Source organism: Anabrus simplex, chromosome 1 (genome assembly GCF_040414725.1).
Source record: "Anabrus simplex isolate iqAnaSimp1 chromosome 1, ASM4041472v1, whole genome shotgun sequence".
NCBI lineage: Eukaryota > Metazoa > Arthropoda > Insecta > Orthoptera > Tettigoniidae > Anabrus > Anabrus simplex.
In genome coordinates this window covers 1595178432-1595185142 of record NC_090265.1, presented here as the reverse complement: position 1 = coordinate 1595185142, position 6711 = coordinate 1595178432, and the positions used below count along the sequence as shown (strand labels likewise).

Genomic DNA, 6711 nt, shown 5'->3' with positions numbered 1-6711 from the left:
TAATGACTTTAACACAAATATCTTGGCCCTGACTGGCAAATCAGACCGAATTAGCAAACTATTTACCTTCGTCCACATAATGATCTTACCGCTAGATGCAAGTAATCGTGTTCATACACTTAGATATACAAGCTATACTGGGATTGACCTAATGATTACAAATAACCCGCATGATGTTCTTAAGTACAGTCAATTTTCTATACCTGCATCTCAACTCATACTCAATTTACCTGTGCTACTCTCTACGGGTACCAAAGTACAAAGCTAAATATAGGCCTATTGGTTACAGGGATCTGAAAAATATCGATCTTCAACAACCCCAAAGTCATGCGTACAGTTTATCTTGTGAAGGTATAAAGCAATTACACGACACAGACATGAGAGTGACAAGATTTAACTCTCTACTTACAGAACTATACGACAAGCGTGCTCCAGTTAGGCAAGCTAGAGTCACTCGCTCGCCTGCACCTTGGTTAATTAGCGATATAAAGGCAACAGTGGCTTGCAGTCAATCAATCAATCAATCAATCAATCAATCAATACTGATCTGCATTTAGGGCAGTTGCCCAGGTGGCAGATTCCCTATCTGTTGCTTTCCTAGCCTTTTCCTAAATGATTTCAAAGAAATTGGAAATTTATTGAACGTCTCCCTTGGTAAGTTATTCCAATCCCTAACTTCCCTTCCTATAAATGAATATTTGCCCCAGTTTGTCCTCTTGAATTCCAACTTTATCTTCATATTGTGATCTTTCCTACTTTTATAAACGCCATTCAAACTTATTCGTCTACTAATGTCATTCCACGCCATCTCTCCCCTGACAGCTCGGAACATACCATTTAGTTGAGCAGCTCTTCTTCTTTCTCTCAATTCTTTCCAACCCAAACATCGCAACATTTTTGTAACGCTACTCTTTTGTCGGAAATCACCCAGAACAAATCGAGCTGCTTTTCTTTGGATTTTTTCCAGTTCTTGAATCAGGTAAACCTAGTGAGGGTCCCATACACAGGAACCATACTCTAGTTGGGGTCTTACCAGAGACTTATATGCCCTCTCCTTTACATCCTTACTACAACCCCTAAACACCCTCATAACCATGTGCAGAGATCTGTACCCTTTATTTACAATCCCATTTATGTGATTACCCCAATGAAGATCTTTCCTTATATTAACACCTAGATATTTACAATGATCCCCAAAAGGAACTTCCACCCCATCAACGTAGTAATTAAAACTGAGAGGACTTATCCTATTTGTGAAACTCACAACCTGACTTTTAACCCCGTTTATCAACATACAATTGCCTGCTGTCCATCTCACAACATTTTCGAGGTCACGTTGCAGTTGCTCACAATCTTGTAACTTATTTATCACTCTATAGAGAATAACATCACCAGCAAAAAGCCTTACCTCCGATTCCACTCCTTTACTCATATCATTTATTGCAGTGACGCAATGTTCCACGAATACAAGAAAATAAATAATGAACTAGATTTCGAACAGTATCGTCTTTTACGTAACAGAATGAAGCAATTAATTCGCATTAAGAAATTTAATCACATAAAAAAATGTAACAGAGAATATAAATGCACGTGAAGCCTGGAACCAGCTTCGAGCTATGGGAGTTGGAAAATGCAAGGAGCCACATTTTCCAACTCTCGATACACTTAACTAACCCAATGAAGGAATCTTAGCCACAGAATCATATCCATCTAAATAAAAGAATCAGTGACCCTACAGAAAACGAACATAATATTTCTTTTCACCCTGTCAGTGTAAATGATGTAAAGCGTATTTTGAATTCAGTTATGTCACAAGCAAAAGGAGCATATAACATCACAATAGGCTTTAAAAACCTTATTGGTGCGATCCTACCAATTATTACCCACATTGTAAACTCTGTCTCGCCACAGGAACGTTTCCAACTGCATGGAAGAATGCTCTAGTAACTCCAATATTAAAACATACCACAGCAAATGCGCTATCTGGTCACCGGCCTATGCCGACTCTTTCCCCTCTCTCAAAAGGTCTTGAATGAGTTGTACACGAGCAGGTAGTAGAATTCTTAATCATGCTCTTCTTGACCTATTTCAATCTGGCTTCAGAAAAGGACATAGTGCTACGGCTGCATTTTTTCGGTTAACAGATGACATAAGACTAGCAATGGAAAAATGACAGTAGACGGTATTGACACTCCTTGACTTTAATGGTTCGTTCGACAGCGTAGATATAGACATATTATTATCAAGCTCTGCTCTCTGCATATCGGCCCGATAGCCCTAAAACTTTTTAAGTCGTGCCTTACAAATCGTCGCCGGTGCATAGTGGTAAACAATCAAAGATCCCAATGGGCTGCATAATCACCCAGTGTCCCTCAAGGGTCTGTTCTGGGGCTTCGATTGTTCGTCTTGCATATAATGACTAGGGGGCGGATTTCTATGACAAGTCATATTTTATCCCGTAACTAACTTATAGTCTTGTATTTTCAACACGTTTCCAAGCATGATAATCAAAATTAAACAGGTTTTATTGGGAATATAAATGCATATTTAGGCTTTCTTAGGTTGTATGGCAAATTTTGAACAAAACATATTTTGATAATTTTCATGTGAATTTCGTTTTATGAAAATCAGAATAAGCTCTAGAAATTAATTTTCAGGATATACTGGAATATACTACTGAAGGACCATTCTAAAGTAGTTAATGGAATGTTTCTAACAGGTAGGAGCTATTGTTTGCTAGCCGGGTCAATTCCTGGGATCCGGGCTGTTCTTTACACGGAAGGAGAGGTAATTCTGCAGTTATTTGTCATTGTTATTATCTCTCTCTTTCGCCCTTCCCTCTTCCACCTTCAACACACTGAATGACCTTGGTTATTAGGGAGCTTCAGTCATTCAGTTCCTTTCAATATGCCTAAAACGAAAGTTTCCATTTGTAGCAAGTTGCGAAGTTTTGTTCGCGATTTCGGTGAAAACATATTCAGTACGGATGGAGTGACATTATTCTGTAAATTGTGTGAGGTAAAACGTACTGCCGAAAAACGCTTCTGTGTGCAACAACACTGTAATACTGTAAAACATAAGAATTGTGTAACTAGATATTCTGCACTTGAAAATAGGGAACGTCTGCTATTTGAAACCACGACATCAAGTTCTCAGTGTTCACAATTTTCACAAGATCTCTGCAAGATGATGGTTTCGTCTAACATTCCTTTAAAGAAACTTAATAGCCGAAGCTTCAGACAGTTTATTGAAAAATATACAAAGCATCCTGTTCCCAACAAATCTACTTTCAGGAAGGACTATCTGAACCCTTGTTATGAAGAGATGTTGGATATAATAAGACGTGGCGTGGGAGACAGTAAGATATGGGTTTCAATAGACGAGACCACACATGTGGATGGAAGATATGTTGCAAATGTGATCGTTGGCACGCTGAAGGAAGACCGGCCTGGAGATACGTTCCTCTTAACATGTGAAGAACTAGAGAAGACAAATCGTTCCACCATTGCAGTTCTCTTCGACAATTCAATGAATCTGTTGTGGCCAAACGGGGCAAAGGGAGAGCACATTTTTCTATTTGTAACAGACGCTGCTCCGTATATGGTGAAGGCAGCCAAGGGACTTAAAATGCTATACGCGAAAATGATACATGTGACATGTCTTGCACATGCCTTGCATAGGGCAGCTGAAGCAGTTAGAAGTAGCTACCCTGAAGTTGATAAATTAATATCGAACTGTAAGAAAGGGTTTTTCAAAGCTCCACTTCGCGTTCAGAAATTTCAAGGAGAAGCACCTTCACTACCCCTACCTCCCCAGACAGTTATAACGCGATGGGGGACTTGACTTGATGCCGCAGTGTACTATTGTAACAACGTAGATGTCGTGGAGAAGATCGTGAAGTATTTTGATCCTGCAGAATCGTCCACCAAAAAAACCACTCAAGATTTATTTTCAAGCACTACATTAAAAGTGGACCTGGCTTACATAAAGTCCAATTTCAATTCTTTATCTGGAGCAATCACGCAACTGGAAGTTTCAGGTGCAGAACTAAGCGATGCACTGCATGTTCTAAAGTGCATTGAACAGGAATTAAAATATGCGAAAGGAACAATAGCATCTAGTGTGTGTACAAAATTAGAAAATGTACAGGAAAATAATAGCGCACTTGTGTATCTGTGTGGAATAAGTGACATTCTTTGCGGAAACCCTTTATCTTCATATTTCAAGGAATTCTCTCCAGGTGATTTAACTCTATTCAAGTACGCTTCCGGTATATCGTGTGATGTCGAAAGAAGTTTTTCTCGCTACAAGACGATACTCAGCGACAACAGGAGGAGATTCTCATTCAGCAATCTTACGATGCATGTGATCATAAATTAAACAATTCTGGTAATGGAGACTAGAACAGATATGAAAGTTTCATTAAAATAACATATGTTTTGTGTATTAAAAACTGATTGAATATTGAACAGAGAAAGTAACTGTAGTGTTCATGTCTTCCGCAGAGTCCGTCCTTGTAACCTTAAAGAGTTCATGAAATATTCTAAATTAATTACAGCCTGTAGCAATCGTAATAAAAGTGTTTCTATCTAACGTATATGCTATTCATTAAGTCATATTCCGAATTTTATAGGCAATACTTCTATGTTTTTAGGTCATAAATGTATACATATTTCATATATTTTAGGCCATAGAAATCCGAGCCTATTAATGACATATCCTCCACACTTCAGAATTGTAACTACCATTTATATGCTGATGATCTTCAGATATACAAACACACCACTACAAACAATTTGCATATTTGTGCATTTATTTATGAACAACACAGGCGATTAGCCCCAATACATGTTCACAATAGAGCATAATACTAACTATCTACTACTACTACTACTGTCCGGCCATGTCATCACACTTGGTGAGAGAAAGGCCACCCTCCCGTCGATTACATGGCCGGCCCTCTCCCTGGGGTCTAACTATGGACCCCCAATAATCCTCACAGATGACAATGTGATTCCCTCTCACCAATCCAATGCGGCCCATCCACTTAACTGGCGCCGCTCCCTTCTCCTATTCCTTTATTCCCATCTTATCTTCTTAACTCTAATCTGCGTGGGCCCCTCCCACCCCTTCTTTTGGAATGGGCCCACCCCCACTCCGTCTTTATACATGACTAGGGAGAGAAAACCACATGTCATCCTGCACTCCTTTCGGCGCGCCATGGAGTCCATCGGATGCTCCGGAAACGTGCCTTCAAATATAGGTCACCAGGGCAACCATCCTTTTTCCCCATGGCACGTCCATGCTTCCCTCCTAAAAAATACTCAATTCCTAAGCCACCCTACACTATCACGTCAAATAAATAATTAGATGAATAAATAAATAACTAAATATAAAATACCCCCTACCCACATATAAAATAATAATAGTGATGTCAATCATAATAATAATAATAATAGTAATGATAATAATAAAATAATGGTAATAATCATAATAATAAAGTAATAATAATAATAATAATATTAATAATCAACTGGCCAACGGTAGATTCCCTCTATGAACCGTTTGCCTTACTTAAATAATAAACTTAGAATATCACATATGCGATCCCGGCGCAAGACTACACCTTCTACCAACTGTCCTTGTTTACTCAGCACATTCCAACACCGCCATTGTTTTTTTGCTTGACCTACTCTGCTTTGGTGTGCTCAGGCCAACCATGCCTATGTTTACCTTACATCTCACCTGTCGCAACTTATTCTTGCTTAACCATGCTTGATCCACTTCAGGACCGCAAAACCACAATTTCCTTACTCTCACACATACACATAGACCCCTATGCACTACTTCTCTAATTACAATCTAATTAACAGACATACTTCTACTCTCTCCACATTTTAACAATGAATACCCCATAATACCTATTCCACTCTCACATATACATATAGGCCCCTATGCACTACTTCTCTGAAATACACTATAATTAAAAGACATACCTCTACCATCATTTCTCCGTCTCCACATTTTAGCAATAAATACCTCATACACCCCTCCGTCTCCACAATTTCGCCACAAATAGATTTATATATTACAACAATACATATTCAGCACTTACGTCTCCTACAATGTAATCTAAACCAAAACAGACAAAATATCACTACTTCTCAACATTGAATACTCCTCATACCCTACTCAAATGCTACATCAATAATAACTAAATTTAACTACCCAGCCAACTTTTCTTACCCTACACAAGTACTCTATATTCCGATGTCCAAACCCTACCAACCATTCTCGCTTCTCATCTCTACTTTCAGTAACCAAACCACCTACTACTGTTTTCTACTTCTAGTAACTACCCCCCTCTCATATCCACTTGTACCCCACATTTCTGTCAGATCTCTGTTCCTGTATCTGGCCCTACTCTGATCGAGACTCCCCAAGTTTTACCTTGCCGTTACCTTTTTACCTTGCGCTTCCCTTACTTCACTGCATACACTTCCCTTACTTCCCTCTTCACTGCAAATAGCCATATTCTCACTTCGCCTCTCTACCCGCACTTCTTCACTCCGAACACTGTTATTGGTCACTTTAGCACTTGGCACTTCTCCCTGCCTCTCTTCACACGGTACACTGTTACTTCTGGTATTTTGCCTATCATCTCCACTAATCGCTGCACTACACTCTTTTTCTTCGTCCTGCTTTGACTTC

The 6711-nt window shown here is 39.2% G+C and overlaps 1 pseudogene; it reads left to right on the top strand.

Moving 5' to 3' along the window:
* Positions 1-2907: 2907 nt before the first annotated feature.
* On the top strand, positions 2908-4380 carry LOC137498558 (uncharacterized; annotated as a pseudogene).
* Positions 4381-6711: the final 2331 nt, after the last annotated feature.